The sequence below is a fragment of the Pelodiscus sinensis genome, chromosome 4 (genome assembly GCF_049634645.1).
Source record: "Pelodiscus sinensis isolate JC-2024 chromosome 4, ASM4963464v1, whole genome shotgun sequence".
Lineage (NCBI taxonomy): Eukaryota > Metazoa > Chordata > Testudines > Trionychidae > Pelodiscus > Pelodiscus sinensis.
This window is the reverse complement of record NC_134714.1, coordinates 103,792,766-103,814,404: the sequence shown is the minus strand read 5'-3', so window position 1 is coordinate 103,814,404 and position 21,639 is coordinate 103,792,766. Positions and strand designations below refer to the sequence as shown.

The window sequence follows — 21,639 nt, the reverse complement described above, 5'->3', positions numbered from 1 at the left end:
CCCGCTTATGCAAATGAAGCCCGGAAAATTCAAATCCCGGGCTTCATTTGCAATTGCGGTATGCCTACATTACCCTCCTATTTCGAATTAGGAGGGTAGTGTAGACATACCCAGAGGGATTTGGGCTTGTTTACTCTGCAGAAGGAAAGAACAAGGGGGGATTTGATAGCAGCCTTCAACGTCCTGAAGGGCGGTTCCAAAGAGGACGGAGAAAGGCTGTTCACAGTAGTGACAGATGGCAGAACAAGGAGCAATGGTCTCAAGTTACAGTGCGGGAGGTCTACGTTGGATATTAAGAACAACTATTTCACTAGGAGAGTGGTGAAGCCCTGGAATGGGTTACCTAGGGAGGTGGTGGAATTTCCATCCTTAGAGGTTCTTAAGTGTCGGCTTGACAAAGCCGTGGCTGGGTTGATTTAGTTGGGATTGGTCCTGCTTTGGGCAGTAGGCTGGACTTGATGACCTCCTGAGGTCTCTTCCAGCCCTATGATTCTATGATTCTCTTGAATACAAACAATCCTGTGGAAACAGAGCCCAGAGAGAGCTCAGTTGGCCTCAGTATTGCTACCTCAATATCTGAGTGTGAACAGATAAATACACAGTGGGATCCATAGATGCTGACTCCATAGGGGCTCTGAGACTGCAGCAACCCACTGATGGCCCCTCTCATTAACTGCCCACAATCATCTGTTTTGCGGCATGCAGGAGGCTCTGGGAAGAGAGGGGATAAGGCTTGGAAGAGAGTCTCTCAAGAAAGTGGGTAGGAAGAGGCATAATGGAGCTTGAGTCATGCAGGAAGGGTGACAGAGGATGTTGGTTTGGAGAAAGGGCAGAAAGAGGTGAGACACAATGGAGATTTAAGGGAAGAGGCAGGTGGGGGCAGTTGAGGAAGATGATACCTGTAGCAGAATCAATAAACGTGTAGTCTTCACTCAAGCAAAATTGTCACTGTGGTCTCTGCCTGAGTTACAGTATGGACTTCAGTCCTATGCTCATTTTTTGTTATAATATTAAGTTTAAAGAAGAAAACAGCTTAAAAAATACTGCAGTGAAGAAACATACTATGTGAGACTGAACACACAATGATTACAGTCTTTTCATATTGATTCACCACAAGATCTACTTCAGATTTCTTTAACATTACCTTGGTGTTAGTTTTACCTATTGTATAACACAGGGCAAAGAACTCCCCTCCAATAACTCCTGAGAGTATATCTTATAGAAAAATATCCACTCTTGATTTTAAAATGGTCAGTAATGGAGAAGCTAGTAGGAACCTTACTAAGTAGTTCCCAAGGTTAATTACCACCAATGTTAAAATTGTGTGCCTTATGTTCAATCTGAATTTGTTGAATCTTCAACTTCCAGCCATTTGATCATGTTATAACTTCCTCTGCTACTCTGAAGACTCCAATATTAAATATTTGTTCTCCATGTAGATAACTATAGACAGCAATCAAGTCACTCCAAACAGATTGAGCTCTTTGAGTCTATGACTCTAAGGGTATGTCTACACTACAAAGTTAATTTGAAATAACAGCAGTTATTTCGAATTAACTTGAATAGCATCTACACAGGCAAACCTCTATTTTGAAATTAATTCAAAATAGTGGAGCCCTTATTTCGAATTTGGTAAACCTCATTCTACGAGGAGTAACACCAAATTTGAAATAGCTATTTCGAATTAAGTGCTGTGTAGACACTTAATTTGAAATAGGGGGCCTCCAGCCCTTCCCAGGGAGACCTGGTGGCCACTCTGGGCACAACCAGGAAAACTTACTCTCCTCTCCCCCAGTCCCAGAGACATTAAAGGGATAGACCCTGGCCACAGTGCCTGTGCCAGCTCCAAGCCTGCCAGCCCAGAGCCAGTAGTGGCCACCAGGGCCCCTGACCCAGTGGTCCCAAAACATGAGCCAGCAAGCCACTGGCAGCCAGCCCTCCACCGCTCCCAAGGAGCAGTCTGCCAGCTCCCAGGAGCCTGACAGGGGGCTGGAGAAGGCAGACATCTTCCTGGTCCTTATTCAGGTTTGGGGGAGGTGCCCCCAACTTCCATGATCTCAGCCCTAGACGGAAGAACACGGACGTCTATGGTAGGATAGCTGCCAGCCTGGCCACCAAAGGCCACATGCGAATACAGGAGCAGGACTGCATGAAAGTCAGGTTGGTCCGGTGAGACCCCCAACCTTGAGTCCTTCCCCTTCTTCCCCTTGCTTCCCCCTTCCTGCTCCCTCCTCCCAGGTTTCCCCCTCCCCTCTTTCATCCTCTCCTTTCCCCTCTCCCACCTCCTTTTTCCAGTCTCCCCCGAAGTCCATCCCCCCCAGTTTTGTTCAATAAACCCAGTTTCTATTTTTGAACACACGTGTCTTTTATTTGACATCAGGAAAGGGGGCTAGGAGGGGTAAGTGGAAGGATGTGAGGGAAGACTGGGCATGAGCCCCCGGTGGGGAGGACCGGGGAGGCTCTGAGGGCTCCTCGGGGTGCAAACTCTCCCTCAGGGCCTCCTGGATCCTGACAGCCCCCCAATGGACCCCCCGGATGGCAGCCTGCAGCAAGTGCAGCCGGTCTGATAGCAATGACCCGATGAGACGCACCGGCATGCCCAGTGGCAGCTCTGGCTCCATGTGGCCAAGTGCTGTGGTGTCCCGAGAGTGGGCACTCAGGGAAATCCAAGATAGGACTGCTTTGCTGTCCCTCATCGAGGTAGACAAGCAAGCAGGAACCCTGAGAACTGTCTGTCCGGAGTGTGCGTAGGGTCCCTTTAAGCACGGAGCTCAGTTAGCCTCAGGCAGCAGCCCCACACACTAAGTCCCAACCTGATGCCCTGCCGGCACTGGTTCTGCTCAGCCTTAACTTTAGTTCAGGGTCCACTCAGTGTGGATGTGCTATTTCGAAATAGCAAAACGATATTTCAAAATAGTTTTTGTGTATAGATGTGTTATTTCGAATTAGCTTAATTAAACAACAGAGGCTTACTTTCCAGATTGTCACCTGGTTGTGGCGAGTGGGCTTGGACGTTCCTATGAACCCAAGAGCACTGCTGTAGGGAATCTTGTAGTCCTGCTAGGGTCACACATGGTGGCAAGGTCAAGGGGGAGGGACCAGACAAAGAATGATCCTAAAAGTCCTCAGTGGCAGAGCAGGCAGAGGATAGCAAGGGTAATGCTACAATGGCTATAAAGGCGGATGATATCTGCAGTGAACAGAAGACTCACCGTGGATCCTTCTATGCATCAAGGATCGTGTGATGGTGGCAGTGCAACAGTCCCCCCACTTAAAAGAAGTCATGGACAAGTGTCATCCTATGCACTACTCTCCTAAGCTTATGCCCTCCGGTGACTGGTGAATAGTGACGGGAGCAAGATTGTGAAATCTGGAAGCTTTTAGTCATGGACTATCACGTAGTGTATCAGTCATTGTGTTTTGAGGACTGAGGTGGTAGAACGACCCAGCAGCTGCATTCACAACAGAGCAGCCCTATTTAGGATCTTCTTTGCTCACTCTGTATGGGGAGAGGGCTAGACAAGATACCCTAAACATAGTCCACCTCAACTGTCCAGTGGATTCACCTCTACGTAGTCAAAATCGAAGGTTAAATTTTGGAACATGGAATATTCACACTTTAATGGACAATCCAGACAGTGAATGACCTGAAAGATGCACGGCAATTATCGCCCGCAAGCTCTGAAGATTTAATATTGACATAGGTGCCCTAGCAGAAACGTGTAGACCAGGAGAAGGACAGCTAAGAGAAGAAGGTGGAGAGTACACCTTTTTCTGGAAAGGAACACCAAAGTAAGAAAAACAAATTCATGGCGTAGGATTTGCCATCAAGAATGAACTGACAAAGATCCTATTTAAAGTCCCCATCGGCATCAATGAGTGTGTCATGATTCTTCACTTGAAGCTTGCCAAAAACCAACAGGCAACTGTCATGAGTGCTTATGCACCAACTTTAGATGCCGAAGATGACATGAAGGAGAAGTTTTACACTCAGCTGAACACAGTCTTGAAAGACATCCCCAAAGAAGACAAAATTACTCTTTTGGGAGATTTCAATGGCAGGGTTGGAAGAGATGCAGACCTCTGGCAGATCACCACTGGAAAAGAAGGAGTCGGCAATAGAAACTCCAATGGAGATTGCCTCCTTATGAAATGCACGGAACATGAGCATGTCACCATGAATGCCCTCTCCCACCAGAAGAAGAAATTTTAGACCTCAGGGCAACATCCTTGATCGAAGCACTGGCACCTTAGGGTATGTCTATATTACCCTCCTAGTTCGAACTAACTAGTTTGTGCCGCGTGTAGCCGCGCGGCACGGGGTTCGAACGAGCAGAGATTTTAAAATGGTGGCGCCCAGTTTATGCAAATGAAGCCCGGGAAATTCAAATCCCGGGCTTCATTTGCAAGTGCGGTATGCCTACATTACCCCGCTAGTTCAAACTAGTGGGGTAGTGTAGACATACCCTTATAGATTGTCATTGTCCGCTCTTGGGATCATCGTGATGTCCTTCTCATGCATGCAATGATTAGCGCTGATGACTGCTGGACCGATAAGTGCCTCATCCAATCCACGATGGCGATTAGGATTGTCACCAAATGGACAACTCAGAAGAAACTAATCCAACTAAAGATCAACGTATGAGGCTTGAAGGGCCCCACAAATGAAATCACTTCCATATTGTGCTCCAAAGAAAGCTTCCAGCAGTACACCTGGAAGACATGGAAGAACACTGCTGTCAATTGAAAAATGCCATCATTGGATCATTGGAGCTTTTAAAGAAATCATTGGCCTCCAGTCCAGGAAGCATCAGGACTGGTTTGATGAGAATGATGTGGAAACTGAACGCCTGATTGAGGTTAAAAGGAAAGCCTTCAGGGCCTGGCAAAGTGACATCAACTGCACAATGAAGAGAGAAAGCATACCAAGACCAAGGAAGAAGTCCAAAGTGAAACAAAGACTCTGAAAAATCAATGGTGGACCAAGAAGGCATGAAAGCTCCAGCATCTAGTAGATATCAATGATATGGGAGGTTTCTTCAATGCCACCAAAGCTGGTTATGGACCGAGAAATCATGGAATTAATCCCCCGAGATCAAAGAATGGTACTCAGCTCTTGAAAGATAATCAAGCCATTGCTTCTCACTGCAGGGAGCACTTTTACAAGCTCCTGAATCACCCCTTGACCAGAATCCCTTGACCGAATCCCTCAGTAACCACCTAGGGACAATATTGCAGTATTTCCCACCCTGAATGAGATCTAAGCTGCCATCAAAGTGATGAAGAGTAACAAGGCAACTGGACTAGACGGAATCCATGCCGAAGACTTCAAAGAAGGAGGGCCAGAGCTCAACAAACAACTCAGTTTCCTGATTCTCAAGATCTGGAATAAGGAGCAGATATTGCGATAGTTCAGAGACACACTGATCGTCAGTCTCTTCAAGAAGTGTGACGAATTGGACTAGGGAAACTATTGCAGCATCTCCCTCTTGGCAACGGCAGGGAAAATCTTAGCTCGACTCCTTGCCAATCAACTACTGCCACTCTCAGAAGAAATTTTTCCAGAATCCCAGTGTGGCTTCTGACCATTATGAGGAACAGTGGACATGATCTTCACTGCTCAGCAATTGCAAGAAAAATGTCGCAAACAAAATCAAGCCTTATAAATGAGTTTCATCAACCTGATCAAGGCATTTGATTCAATCAATTGTAGTGCCCTGTGGACCATCCTCTCAAAGGCTGTGTCTAGACTACATGGCTCCATCGATGGAGCCATGTAGATGAGGGTTGTAGGCAAAGGGAAATTAAGCGGCGATTTAAATAATCGCTGCTTCATTTAAATTTACATGGCTGCCGCGCTGAGCCGACAAACAGCTGATCAGCTGTTTGTCGGCTCAGCGTGCTAGTCTGGATGCTCCCCTGCCTACATCAAAGCCCTTTGTCTGCAGCCCCATTATTCCTCGTGGGATGAGGTTTACCGGGGCTGCCGACAAAGGGCTTTGATGGCGGCAGGGGAGCGTCCAGACTAGCACGCTGAGCTGACAAACAGCTGATGAGCTGTTTGTTGGCTCAGCGCGGCAGCCATGTAAATTTAAATGAAGCGGCGATTATTTAAATCTCCGCTTCATTTCCCTTTGCCCAATAAACAAATATACATGGCTCCGTCGACGGAGCCATGTAGTGTAGACGTACCCAAAGATGGGTTGCCCCCGAAAATTCATGAGCATCCTTAGCCTGCTTCATGAGAATATGTCTGCCACAGTGCTGAGTAACAACAGATCCTGAAGCAACCCCCTTTGAGATCAAAACAGGAGTCAAATTGGGCTGCATCAATGCCCCAGCGCTGTTCTGCATCTTCATCGCCATGACCCTCCATCTCATTGATGACAAGCTCCCAAATGCCGTGAAGATTGTCTACAGAATGAATGGGAAGCTTTTCAACCTCAGGAGACTGAAGGCCAAAAGTAAGACCTCGATGACTTTGATCATGGAGCTCCAGTGTGCAGATGACAATATGGTTTCTGCTCTTTCCTCTGTAGCTCTTCCGACCTGAAGTGTACAAGAATCTCAGCCTCACACTGAAAATCAAAAAGACCAAAGTGCGTCATCAACCTTTACCTACAGAACAATCTCATGTACCATGTATTAAATTCAATGGAGAACTGCTGGAAAATGTGGAGCATTTCCCGTATCTTGGAAGTCATCTCTCCACCAAAGTCGACATTGATGCTGAAATCCAGCATTGTCTGAGCTGCGCAAGCTCTGATTTTGCCCACCTAAGATGAAGGGTCTTTGAGAACTGCAGCATCAATGCCAAGACAAAGCTCCATGTGTACTGCACAGTTGTTGTTCCAACACTGCTGTACGTATGTGAAACCTGGACAACACAGGTTGTCTGAAGGCACTTGAACAATATCATCAATGCTGCCTCAGGAGAATCCTAAATATCCCTTGGGAGGACAGGTGCATAAACACTATTATCCTGGAAGAGTTGAACATGACCAGCATTGAAGCTATCATCATCTACCAACAACTTCACTGGACTGGTCACTTCTATGGGGGGGGGGGGGTCCCTGTCCCTGCACCCCTATTTGCAGTTAGATGTGACTCTCAGCCAGAAGTTTTATTGGTTCACAGGGACACAGCATAGCACTGGATCAATGTTAGCACAGGTACAAAAAGCAGACAGCATTATAAATTTTGGGTAGAAGAGGCCCGGGATCCTTCTCCCCTCTTTTCCTGCTCTAAGCCCTTTCTCCCCTCCTAGCCCAGATGAGACTGACTCTTCCCACAGGCCCTGGAGTCAGCCCCTCCTATCCTTTGTCTCCCTTCCCAGGCAGCAGTTGTTATTTCCTATGTCTGGTCCTCAGGTGTCTGAGCCCAATACACATCTAGAATGAGTCATGCTCGGCCTATCTCCCCTCATGCAGGGAGTGCTGTAGTGGGGGGAAAACTAAGGTACATGTACACACACACACACACAGAGCACAATACTGCAGAGAGTGAATGTAAAAACACCCCCATTACATCACAACGTAATGTAAATGTAAAAACACCCCCTGATCAGCGTCTCCCAAAACAGATTCTGCTTTTTGAACTGAAGAAAGGATGGAGGAGCATAGGGGACCAAAGGAAGTGATTTAAGGACATGTTGAAGGCAAACATGTAAAAGTGTGGCATCGGTGTTGACACTTGGGAGAATCTTGCCCAGGACTGTCCCCAGAGGAAAGTGGTAATTTGTGAGGGGGTAGCGCAATTTGAGAGGTCCCACCGCAGCGCAGTTGAGAAGGCGAAAAGATCTGCAAAAATTGCCGAGTCCCTCCAATAGCCACCAGCACCTTCTGCAATAAGATCTGCGGCTGCAGAATTGGGCTGGTCAGCCATTTATGGATCCACAAATAGGAGGGTGACAGGAAGATGTCCTACTCATTATCCAGTGATCGCTGAGAGAGAGAGAAATAGCAGAGGGCCAAAAACTGATCCCTGAGGTAGTGCACTGGAAAAACACTCACTTGATGATGATTCCCCATTTACAATTAAATTTTGTGACCTATCAGTTATCCAGTTATTAATCCATTTAATGTATGCCATCTTAACTTTATACTATTTTTTTAATCAAAATATCATATGGCACTAAGTCAAAACCTTAAAGAAGTGCAACTCTATTATATAAGCATTACCTTTAACAATCAAACTTTGCAATCACATTAAAATAATATTAATTGTTAGTTTGACACCAGGTATTTTCCATAAATCCATGCTGAAGTGGATACTCAAGGAGCTGATAGAGGAGGTATCTGAGCCTCTAGCTATCATCTTTGGAAAATCATGGGAGACAGGAGAGATTCCAGAGGATTGGAAAAGGGCAAATATAGTGCCCATCTATAAAAAGGGAAATAAGAACAACCCAGGAAACTACAGACCAGTTAGTTTAACTTCTGCGCCAGGGAAGATAATGGAGCAAGTAATTAAGGAAATCATCTGTAAACACTTGGAAAGTGGCAAGGTGATAGGGAACAGCCAGCATGGATTTGTAAAGAACAAATCATGTCAAACCAATCTGATAGCTTTCTTTAATAGGATAACGAGTCTTGTGGATAAGGGAGAAGCAGTGGATGTGGTATACCTAGACTTTAGTAAGGCGTTTGATACAGTCTAGCATGATATTCTTATCAATAAACTAGGTAAATACAACTTAGATGGTGCTACTATAAGATGCAGAGCCGGCATTGGGCCGATTCAGTTTCATACATACAGAATGGGAAGCGACTGTCTAGCAAGGAGTACGGCAGAAAGGGATCTAAGGGTTATAGTGGACCACAAGTTGAATATGAGTTAGCAGTGTGATGCTGTTGCAAAGAAAGCAAACATGATTCTGGAATGCATTAACAGGTGTGTTGTGAGCAAGACACAAGAAGTCATTCTTCCTCTCTACTCTGCGCTGGTTAGGCCTCAATTGGAGTATTGTGTTCAGTTCTGGGCACCGCATTTCAAGAAAGATGTGGAGAAATTGGAGAGGGTCCAGAGAAAAGCAACGAGAATGATTAAAGGTGTAGAGAACATGACCTATGACGGAAGGCTGAAGGAATTAGGTTTGTTTAGTTTAGAAAAGAGAAGATTAAGGGGGGACATGATAGCAGTTTTCAGATATCTAAAAAGGTGTCATAAGGAGGAGGGAGAAAATTTGTTCATCTTGGCCTCTGGGGATAAAACAAGAAGCAATGGGCTTAAACTGCAGCAATGGAGGTTTAGGTTGGACATTAGGAAAAACTTCCTAACTGTCAGGGTAGTCAAACACTGGAATAAATTGCCCAGGGAGGTTGTGGAATCTCCATCTGTGGAGATATTTAAGAATAGGTTAGATAAATGTCTATCAGGGATGGTCTAGACAGTATCTGGTCCTGCCACTAGGGCAGGGGACTGGACTCAATGACCTCTCGAGGTCCCTTCCAGTCCTAGTATTCTATGATTCTATGATCAGGCGAGTGCTATTATTTTTCCCTAGACACACACAGGTGGAGGTGTTGGGCAGCGAGGGATCCTAGGCCAGATAAATGGATGACTGATACAAGACTTGATTAATCAAGAAATAAAAATAATTACTATAATTACTCAGATCATCTCATTTACCCTTTTAAAAATTGGCATATTTGTTTTCTTTCAGCCCTCTGTTACTTCACCTAGTCCTCCAAGACTTATTGAGAAGCAACATTAAGGGTGTGTGTAAACTACATGGCTCCATCAACAGAGCCATATAGATTAGGCAGGACAGCAAAGGGAAATTAAGTGGCGATTTAAATAATCGCCGCTTCATTTAAATAAAAATGGCCGCCACGCTGTGCCGATCAGCTGCTTGTTGGCACAGCGCGGCAGTCTAGATGGGGATCTGCCGACCCCAGAAACCTTCACTGGCAGATCCTTTATGCCTCATGAAACAATTTTGATTTAAATGGAGCAGCGATTCATTTCCCTTTGCCGAATAAACTAATCTACATAGCTCTGTCGACGGAGCCATGTAGTTTAGACATGCCCTAACCGTTCAGATAACTCCTTAGCCACGTAAGAAACATTTGGATACAAGTTATTTGGCAATACTGATTTAAAACTAACATTAGTAGCTTCATTTAACATTCGTCAGAGATACTAGTGGAATGGAAAGAATGTTTTCATTGCCACATGATAAAACTTTAGCATCTGTTTTATTCCCATAAGCAGAACAGGAATATTTACTGAGCACTTCTGCCTTTTCTGCATTACTATTGATAATTTTAACATTTTGATTTACTAATGAACTAATCAACTTTTTCAGGATTATTTTTGTTACTATTATATATATTTTTAAAAATGACTATTGTCTTTAATACTGTGGACCATAGACTCCTACTTGTGTCCCTTTGCTTCCCCCACTAATTTTATAGATTTCTAACTTCAGATTTTTATTAATCACTACCAACTTTCCCTTTCCTTCATTACATTTATTATGCATGAGAAAATTATCAAGATATGCTCCTAATCTACTCCACCCTGCTCCCCCTTGCCCAGGAATTTGCTCAGGTAGAATGAATATATAAACAAAGAATTCAGAAGGTCACACTAAGGGTACGTCATCTGAAAATAAGGCACTACTCCGACAAATCCTTTAATCCTCATGGAATGAGAGTTACAGGGACACCATGCAGCAGCCTTTTGCTTTCTCTGTATAGTAATGCTTTAGTATGCATTGTGCCATGAGACCATATGTTCTTTGGAACAAGGACTGGTTAATGTTTTTAATGCAGTACATCTAGGCTACATCTACACTGGCCCCTTTTCCGAAAGGGGCATGGTAATTTTCCAGGTCGTAATAGGGAAATCCGTGGGGGATTTAAATATCCCCCGTGGCATTTAAATAAAAATGTCCACCGCTTTTTTCCGGCTTTTAGAAAAGCCGGAAAAGAGCGTCTACACTGGCCCCGATCCTCCGGAAAAAAGCCCTTTTCCGGAGGATCTCTTATTCCTACTTCAAAGTAGGATTTCCCTATTACGACCTGGAAAATTACCATGCCCCTTTCGGAAAAGGGGCCAGTGTAGACGTAGCCCTACTGTAAAGCAGTCTGTATATATGTTATGTAACTCCATACATACAATGAAAACAGGAATAAATCATATGATTGCCAACAACAAACTCAAGAAACTCTCTGTAGGCTTCGGCATCTTTTGAAAGTGTGGAGCCAGTCATACACACACTTCAATTTGAAATTTGAAACTCATTTCACAGTGATGCAGCACTAATAGCTGTTATAAGCTGCTCTGCCTTCTGCATATTATTTTGAGCAGAATTCTCACAACCAAAACTGGCATGTATTTATTTTGTCAAAACAATGTAAAGCCATGCTCAAGAGAAGGATATTGTACAGTGTGTGACTAATTGGTCTCATTTGCAAATGATAAAAGTGTATCATTTTCCTGAAAATAGTCAATGTCATAGATAAGGCCTAAAAGCTGATTTACAGGTGACAGTTATGAATTCAGCTGTTGGGCCCTATATAGTTCCTTAGAAAATTCTTTCTGAGAAACTTTAGTGGGATTTTCTCCTCTATGGGAGTATGTCTACACTAGCTCCCTAGTTCAAACTAGGGTGGCTAATGTAGGCATTCGAACTTGCAAATGAAGCCCAGGATTTAAATATCCTGGGCTTCATTTGCATGTTTCCAGGTGGGCGCCATTTTAAAATCCCCTTAGTTCGAACTGACTGCCCGTGGCTACACGAGGTGTAACAGTTAATCCGAACTAAGGACTTAGTTCAGATTAACTTTAAACTGCCGCGTGTAGCCGCGGGCAGTTCGTTCGAACTAAGTGGGATTTAAAAATGGCAGCCAGACAGGAACATGCAAGTAAAGCCCGGGATACTTAAATCCCGGGCTTCATTTGCAACTCCGGTTGCCTGATTTGCCTACCTAGCTCAAATTAACGAGCTAATGTAGACATACCCTGTGGGACTGATATTTCAAGACTGAACATTTGAAGATTAGTCTTCAATACAAATCTGCAGATGTTCATATGATAGTCAACCTAGTTGGACTCTCACTGAAATCAGTGGCAAAACAAGTGTTAAATTCACTGCAGCAGAAGCAGACCACTTCGTTAGGAAAATGTAGGCTTGTAATGCATACATGTTTTATCTTGAAGCCGAATGTTGTAATGGGAACTTGGTTCTATTGCTAAGCTACAAGTGACCTGGGGATTCTACAGATATTGCTTTTTCCCCACAAGGGGTTTTTTATTGCCCTTGGGCTAAGGAAGTTCACAGGCACTCAGCAATTCTTCAGATAGCGGAGAAAGGAATGCATGTTCTTTTATAAGTCAGCCAAGAACCTAAACCATCAAAGCTATAAGCTTTTCTTCAATATTAGCAGTTCTTTGTCTCTCATGCTTGCCCTGACAGCAATACCCTGGCACGCAGTGGGTATCAAATGAAAGAATCCTGGTAAGAATGAGATCTTAGCTCCGTGGTCCCCAACACGGTGCCCGCGGGCGCCATGGCGCCCGCGGGGGCATTTGTCTGTGCCCACCAAGTGCTCAGGGCTGGCCTGGCCCCAGGCACGTGGTGCATGCGTGGTGCCGGAGCCGGCCCCAGGCACGTGGCGCACGGTAAGCACCGGCCCCTGGGGCGCCGCGGATGGACCCCCGCAGCGCATGGGGGAGGGAGGGGAGAGAGCGCCAGTGCCGGCCCTGGGCGCGCGGCGCTTGGGGGAGGTGGGGGAGAGCGCCAGCGCCGGCCCCGGGCACGCAGCGCTTGGGAGAGAGCGCCAGCGCCGGCCCCGGACGCGCGGCGCTTGGGAGAAGGGGGGGGGAGAGTGCCAGCACCGGCCCCGGCCCCGGGAATGCAGCTATGGGGGGGGGGCCCCGCTCGGGGGGGCCCCGCCCCCCGGGCACCCGGCGGGCAAACGGCCACGCCCCCTGGCGCCCGGCAACCCCAAATGGTTGGGGACCACTGTCTTAGCTGAACATGTTCCTATTTTGATACTAATGGAAAGGTATAATGAAAGGTCAGAACATAAAGAAAGGGCACAATTACAATTCATGTATTAGCAATGTAGAAAATGGGCCTCTCAATCCATGCCAATTGGTATGCCATGCGTCCAAATTTAAGCATTGCACACAGAAGGAAAAGCTGCCCTTGCAGAGATTAGTGTCTCTGGTTGCTTCCTAGTAAACATGATTCTGCTCCAATCACTTGTCATGCCAATGTCTACAACATTACTTCTAAGAGCCTTTGTGCAGAAGATTGGTGAGACAATGTGAATTCATTAAAATCAGGTATTTAAAGCAAATATTTAATAACAGAATGAACTTACTAATATAAGTTTCCATAAAACACTATTGTGGTGGTTCTATGTTTATTGTCTCTCGATAACTTGAGATTCAATTTGCTCAGTTTTAGAGATACATTACTAATACATGAATTGTAATTTATTCCTGAAAATAAATTATCAGACAAATTTAGCCCTTCTCTCTGTTTGCCAATCTGTTAGATAATAACTTCAATTTTTATATAATTATTGCTCTACATAATTGTCTGATGAACAATTCATATGAATAATTTTCACCCTTTATGGCTGTTTACTTGCACCAATTATTATTTGTCATTTGTGGTGAGGGACTGATTACATAAGTCACATAGTATTTCTATTTTTAGTTAGATGCATGGTGAAAACCATTGTTTATAGACACACCTAGATGCAGGAAGTTGAGGTGCAGCAAGTACTGCAGCACTCCTCCCCCCAGATTTTGCATCGTATGCTGGGGTTCCAGATGTCAGCTTGTACCTAGGATCCCACTACAGCCAGGGTCTGGAACACCAGCTCCACGGGTCCCAGATTCTGGCCCCTCTGGGTGTTTCAGTCATTGGCCCCGCAGACTCTGCTGTCAGCCACAGGATCCCAGCCGTTGGGCCCAAGAGCTCCCTTGTAGGCCCCAGAGCCCTGGCCATCAGCACCATGTCTGGGGCTCTGCAGCCACCCTGTCATAACCATGAGGGTTGGCCAGGAGCCTGGGGATAAGCGATTAACTGTACCTAGCCAGGTAGCAGTCAGCCAATAGAAATGCAGGTAGGGTATGTCTACACTACCCCGCTAGTTCGAACTAGCGGGGTAATGTATGCATACCGCACTTGCTAATGAAGCCCGGGATTTGAATTTCCCGGGCTTCATTAGCATAAGCGGGGAGCCGCCATTTTTAAATCCCCGCTGCTTCGAACCCCGTGTAGCGCGGCTACACGGGGCTCGAACTAGGTAGTTCGGACTAGGGTCCTATTCCTATTCCGGAGTGAAACGAGGAGTACCGGTAGTTCGGAATAGGTACCCTAGTCCGAACTACCTAGTTCGAGCCCCGTGTAGCCGCGCTACACGGGGTTCGAAGCAGCGGGGATTTAAAAATGGCGGCTCCCCGCTTATGCTAATGAAGCCCGGGAAATTCAAATCCCGGGCTTCATTAGCAAGTGCGGTATGCATACATTACCCTCCTAGTTCGAACTAGGAGGGTAGTGTAGACATACCCGTAGGGATTTCAAACAGAGACAAAAGACTTTTTGTATTTTTCCTCCTTCGTCTCTGAGCCAGAGTTTGCTGTCTAGATACTGAGGGAGACAGAAGACTTTTTCTCCAAGAAAAAGACTCTTCATAATGTAGGGTAAAGTCCAGATAAATCTGTCAGGTTTTATTATTTTCTGTTGTGGAACTTTGGATCTGATGTCTGTGCTGTTAGAACTGGGGTTTTTCTCTCTTTTGTAATTAACTCCTGAGCCCATGGGGGTCATAGAATCATAGAGCTGGAAGAGACCTCAGGAGGTCATCCAGCCAGGCCCCGCAACGTGTTTTGAAACCCACGGGAGGCACGTTGCGGGGCCTGGCTGGCTCCGGGTTCGGCCTCCGGGGCCTGAGTGCGGACTCCGGCCCCGCAACGTGGAAGGAGAAGGGATTTTTGATGGTGATCGATATTGGAAGAGATTAAAGCCAAGTAATCTGTGGGTGGCCCTCTCTCTCCACTGGAATCTACAACGGACTGTTTCTACAAAGAGAAACTGCTGAGCTACAGTTCATCAAGTTTGACACAATCAGCTCTGGGTTAAACAAAGACTGTGAATGGCTTGCTAACTACAAAAGCAGCTTCTCCTCTCTTGGAATTCACACCTCCAGATCAGCTACTAGAAGTGGGCCTCATCCTCCCTGATTGGATCCATCTTGTCATCTCCAGCCTGATTCTGGCCTGCATATTTATTCCTGCCTCTGGAAATTTCCACTACATGCATCTGACGAAGTGGGTCTTTGCCCATGAAAGCTTATGCTCCAACACTTCAGTTAGTCTATAAGGTGCCACAGGACTCCTCGCCGCTTTCACCAAGGGAAATAGCTTTTCCTAATATACAACCTAGACCTCTCCCACTGTAATTTGAGACTATTGCTTCTTGTTCTGCCAACCATCACTACTGAGAACAGCCTTTCTCCATCCTCTTTGGAACCTCCCTTCAGGAAGTTGAAGGCTGCTATCAAATCCCCCCTCACTCTTCTCTTCTGCAGACTAAACAAACCCATATCCTTCATTCTCTCTTCATAGATCATGCGCTCCAGCCCCCTAATCATTTTGGTCACCCTGCACTGGACCCTCTCCAATGTGTCCACGTCTTCTCTATAGCAGCGGGGCCCAGAACTGGACACAATATTCTAGATGTGGCCTCACAAGAGCCAAATAAAGGGGAATAATCACTTCTCTAGACCTGCTGGCAATGCTCCTCCTAATGCACCCCAATATGTCATTAGCCTTCTTGGCTACAAGAGCACACTGTTGACTCATATCCAGCTTCTCATCCACTGTAATCCCCAAGCCCTTTTCTGCAGAACTGCTACTTAGCCATTCGGTCCCCAGTCTGTAACAGTGCTTGGGATTCTTCCGTTCCAAGTGCAAGACTCTACACTTGTCCTTGTCCTTGAACCTCATCAGATTTCTTTTGGCCCAATCCTCTAATCTGTCTAGGTCACTCTGGACCCTATCCCTGCCCTCTAGCATATCTACCCCTCCCCCTAGCTTAGTGTCATCTGTGAACTTGCTGAGGGTGCAATCCATCCCTTCATCCAGGTCATTAATAAAGATGTTAAACAAAAGCGGTCCAAGAACAACAGATCCTTGGGGTACTCTGCTAGAAACCGACTGCCAACCTGACATCAAGCCGTTGACCTACTACCTATTGGGCCCGACAGTCTAGCCATCTTTCTATCCATCTTACAGTCCATTTATCAAATCCATACTTCCTTAACTTGCTGGCAAGAATATTGTGAGAGACCATAGCAAAAGCTTTGCTAAAGTTAAGGTAGTCCACTGACTTTCCCATATCCACAGAGCCTCATCACAGAAGCTAATCAGATTGGCCAGGCACGACTAGCTCTTTGTGAATCCATGCTGACTATTCCTGATCACTTTTCCCTCTTCCAAGTACTTCAAAATGGATTCCTTAAGGATCCCTTCCATGATTATTTGGGGGACTGATGTAAGGCTGGTCTGTAGTACCCTGGATTGTCCTTCTTCCCTTTTTTAAAGATGGGCACTACATTTGCCTTTTTCCAATTATACAGGATCTCTCCCAATCACTATGAGTTTTCTAATATAATAGCCAAAGCCTCAGTTCCCTCAGATGCATTCAATCTGGGCCCATGGATTTGTGTATGTTTAGCTTTTCTAAATAGTTCCTAACTTGTTCTTTCCCCACCAAGGGCTGTCCACCTCCTCCCCATACTGCATTGCCTAGTGCATTTATCTGGGAGCTGACAATCTCCGTGCAGACAGAGGCAAAGAAAGCTTTGAGTACTTTAGCTTTTCCCACATCCTCTCTCACTAGGTTACCTCCCTCGTCCAATAAGGGCCCCACACCCTCTCTGATCACCCTCTTATTGCTAACATGTCTGTAGAAACCTTTCTTTTTATCCTTCACAACCCTTGCTAGCTGCAATTCCAATTGTGATTTCACCTTCCTGATAACTCCCCTGCATTTTCGAGCAATATTTTTATACAGCTCCCTAGTCATCTGTCCAAGTTTCCACTTCTTGTAAGCTTCCTTTTCGTGTTTAAGCTCAGCAAGGATGTCCCCAGTAAGCCAATCTGGTCGCCTACCATATTTGCTTTTCTTGCTGTGCATCGGGATGGTTTCTTCCTGTTCCTTCAATAAAGCTTCTTTAAAATACTGCCAGCTGTCCTGCAATCCTTTCTCCTTCTTGTAAACATTCCAGAGAATCCTACCCATCAGTTCTCTGAGGGTATGTCTACACTACCCTCCTAGTTCGAACTAGGAGGGTAATGTAGTCATACCGCACTTGCAAATGAAGCCCGGGATTTGAATTTCCCGGGCTTCATTTGCATAAACTGGGCGCTGCCATTTTTAAATCCCTGCTCGTTCGAACCCCGTGCCGTGCGGCTATACGCGGCACGAACTAGGTAGTTCGGACTAGGCTTCCTAGTCCGAACTACCATTACTCCTCATTCCACGAGGAGTAACGGTAGTTCGGACTAGAAAGCCTAGTCCGAACTACCTAGTTCATGCAGCGCGTAGCCGTGCGGCACAGGGTTCGAACGAGCAGGGATTTAAAAATGGCGGCCCCCAGTTTATGCAAATGAAGCCCGGGAAATTCAAATCCCGGGCTTCATTTGCAAGTGCGGTATGCCTACATTACCCCGCTAGTTCGAACTAGCGGGGTAGTGTAGACATACCCTGAGGGAGTCAAAGTCTCCTCTTCTGAAGTCCAGTGTGTGTATTTTACTACTCTCCTTTCTTCCTTTGGTCTGGATCCTGAAATTTACCATCTCATGATCACTACTTCCCAGGTTGTCACTCACCTCTACTTCCCCTACTAGTTCCTCCCTGTTTGTGAGCAGCAGGTCAAGCTGTGCATGGCCCATGGTCGGTTCCTTTAGCACTTGTACCAAGAAGTTATCCCCAACATGCTCCAAAAACTTCCTGGATTGTCTGTGAACTGCTGTATTGGTCTCCCAACAGATGTCAGGATAATTAAAGTCACCCATGAAAACCAGAGCCTGCGATCTGGAAGCTTCTCTCAGTTGTCCAAAGAAAGCCTCATCAACCTTATCCGTCTGATTCCATGGTCTATAGCAGACACCAACCATAACATCACCCCTGTTGCTTCTACCTCAAAACTTAACCCATAGACTCTCACCAGTCTTTTCTCCCTCTAAATACTGGAGCTCCAAGCAATCACACTGCCCTCTTTGGGTATGTCTACACTATCCCGCTAGTTCGAACTAGCGGGGGTAATGTAGTCATCTGCAGTTGCAAATGAAGCCCGGGGTTTGAATTTCCCGGGCTTCATTTTCATGAAGCCGGCCGGCGCCATTTTTAAATGCCGGCTAGTTCGGACCCCGTGCAGTCATACATGCAGACACTGTCTCTGAGGGCTTGACCTCATCTGTGAGGTGAAAGCAACAGTTCCTGGAACAGGGGAAGGTGATGTCTTGGGAGCAAGCAAGGCCATGAATGGCCTGGACAGTGAGCTCCATCTTACAGGGGCCCAGATGTTTTCAGAGGACCATGCTCTCCTCTTCCCTCCCCACAACACGTACCATGGACAAGCAGGCAAGGGAAGAGTCCAGCCACACTGGGATCCAATGGCTGGCAGAAGGGGCTCGAGCAGTCTGGGCTTCCATTGGTGCTGCACACACACCTGTGCATAGCAGCACTGTCCCCAGGAGTGGGTGGTGTCTCGAATGGACAGGCATGCTCTTGTGCCATGTGCGGCACTCCAGAGTCTGTGTGCGGGAGTGCATGTGCCCTTGTCCCCAGCCTCCTTCCAGCAGTGGCTCATGATGGGAGGGAATTCCTCCCCGGGGGTCAGAAGTGTGTCTGGCCTCCCCAGAGATTGTGAGAAGGAGCCCGGGAGTGCTAAAGTGCTGCCTTCTGATGCTGCATGGGCATCCATATGCATGGACTGTAGTGTGATGGCCAGGCCAAGAAGGCTGAGTAACGATCGCACCCCAACCCCTCGTCACCCACCCCCATCCCCTGTGTATGTAAGAAAACTAAGAGCACTCACCTGATGATCCCTCCCTGGCTTCGGAGGATCCATGGGACACATCCAGGCCCTGGGATACCGGCTCCAATGTGAGCGTGGTCACAGTGCTGGCTGCATCCTCCTCCTCCTCTTCCTTCTCCTTGTGGACTGGGATCCCTGAGAAGGCAACAACGGGCGTTTCCAGCCCCAAATCCACCACCAGGAATGAGAAAAGGGCTGCACCCTCTACCCAGGATGCAGTGCAGGTCCTCAAAATGGGGGCAGGAGTGAGGTTCTGTCCCAGAGCGGGAATTGCTCTGGTGTGGCATGGTGGAGCTCCTTGACCTTGCTCCAGACCTGCTCAAGTTTCCTTGTATGGCCCTTTGTGACCAGGCTCTTGGCCATCCAGCCATAGATTGAAGCATTGCAACATCTGGAGTGGAGATCCTGGAAGTTCTCCTCATTGCCCCACACCTCAATGAAGGCCAGGATCTCTGCCCCAGACCAGGATGGCGCACGCCTCTTTTGGCCCCTGGCAGGCTCCTCGGTGACCTGTGAGTGCTCCCGGGGGGTATGTCTACACTACCCTCCTAGTTCGAACTAGGAGGGTAATGTATGCATACCGCACTTGCTAATGAAGCCCGGGATTTGAATTTCCCGGGCTTCATTAGCATAAGCGGGGAGCCGCCATTTTTAAATCCCCGCTGCTTCGAACCCCGTGTAGCGCGGCTACACGGGGCTCGAACTAGGTAGTTCGGACTAGGGTGCCTATTCCGAACTACCGGTACACCTCGTTTCACGAGGAGTACCGGTAGTTCGGAATAGGACCCTAGTCCGAACTACCTAGTTCGAGCCCCGTGTAGCCGCGCTACACGGGGTTCGAAGCAGCGGGGATTTAAAAATGGCGGCTCCCCGCTTATGCTAATGAAGCCCGGGAAATTCAAATCCCGGGCTTCATTAGCAAGTGCGGTATGCATACATTACCCCGCTAGTTCGAACTAGCGGGGTAGTGTAGACATACCCTGGGATGGGTAGGGAGTTATTGCACAGCTTGGAGCTGGGACTTTCTGGCTAGAAATAAGGCAGTAGCAGTGAACTCTGGCCGGAGGCAGTGAGGTCCAGCTTCATGTCACAAGCCCTTTCCCTTGTATCTGCAGCTTTAAGAGCTCCAGGGGAACAGGAACTATAGAGTCCAGATGAGTGTAGATGGAGTGGCAAGCAGGGCACCTATGGGATTTCCTGGAAGCCGCTTATTTTGGAAAAAGTTCCTATTCAATGTCCAGACATGCTCTCTTCCAAAATTCCCTTTTTCAGAAGAGGCCTTATTCCTCATGGAATGAGGTTTACCAGCATCAGAAAAAGCCCTCTGTTATTTCACTTTTCTTTTGAAATACACAATTGCTGTGTAGACACTAGTGTTGTTTTTCCAGAATAACGGCTGTTATTCTGGAAAAATGGTTCAGTGTCTTTGCTACTCAGTTTGCAACATCAAACGGGTTGGACTAGATCCTCAGAAATTGGCACAGCTCCACTTGTTGGCATATCCTCACTTCTCACACTCGAATGAAGCTCTGCTCATTTACACCAGATGGGGTTCTAGCCTGTTTTTTTCTAACCACCTCTACTGTAAATTGATTTGAAAGGCAAACTACTCTTACCTGCTTGTGTTTCTTCACTAGTAATAAGGGTTCTGCAGACCATATCCAACTCTTATTTACACCTGTCTTCAAATTAACCTGCTCAGTCTCTAATTCTTTTACACTGTGTGACTCAAGGACCTCTGCATGAAAACTGGCAGAGGTCACTGGGGCATACAAGGAGACAGGAGTCCTTTGGATTCACCAAAGGAATGTCATGTAAACTCTCTATCGAAAGCCTGTTTCACGCTGGTCACCATGACCATTGTGAGATGTAAGTGCAGAAAATGTGAGTAGTTAGGTATCTATGCTAAAAATTATACTATCTAGCTCTATCATTAAAAACAGGTCCCTATATCTGGAGACAGTCTCTACCAGAAAAGTGGTTTAAGGTAAAACTTGTAAACTGGGGTACCCTGTTCCGTTGGGATTTCTGTGGGTACCCAGTGATTGGTGCTGGTTCCCTCTAGAGCAGTGGTCTCCAACCTTTTTACACCCAAGATCACTTTTTAAATGACAGAACAAGCCAAGGTCTACCGCCCCGCCCCTTCGTGAAGCCCCACCCTTCTTTGAAGCCCCGCCCTCTCTATTCTCCTCCTCTACATCACTTGTGGTCCCCAACCCTTATACTGCTGCTTTTTTCCCCAGTTCTTCTGTAGGAAGAGGTTTTTCCAACATTTGGCCTGTCCAAACTGGACCAAATGTCAGAAAAACCTCTTCTTTTGGAAGCCCCCTTATTCCTCGTGGAAAGAGGAATATAGGGGTGACTGAAAGACCATGTTTGCTCTTCCACTAAAGGAAGCAGAAGAACAAATGCATCCCTGGATGCAGTAGAGTTTTTCTGGAATATCTCCGGAATCCTGAAAAACTCCTGGGCTGTGTCTAGACTGCATCCCTTTTCCATAAAAGGGATGCAAATTAGACACATCGCAATTGCAAATGAAGCGGGGATTTAAATCCCCCCGCTTCAT

The 21,639-nt window shown here is 46.6% G+C and overlaps 1 protein-coding gene across 11 annotated transcripts in view; it reads right to left on the bottom strand.

The window, feature by feature from the left end:
- The window catches only part of GALNT18 (polypeptide N-acetylgalactosaminyltransferase 18), a 938,084-nt gene that overhangs the window by 403,081 nt on the left and 513,364 nt on the right, over positions 1-21,639 (bottom strand). The window contains exons 11-12 of one of the 11 annotated variants that reach the window (XR_012903609.1): positions 19,074-19,208; positions 6,121-6,578 (exon numbers count right to left, since the gene is read on the bottom strand). The exons of 9 other annotated variants lie outside the window; for them this stretch is intronic. The gene's annotated coding sequence lies outside the window, so the exon portion shown is untranslated. Of the gene's footprint in view, positions 1-6,120; positions 6,579-19,073; positions 19,209-21,639 lie in introns of those variants that run through there. One more of the 11 variants, XR_012903608.1, reaches the window with a different exon arrangement.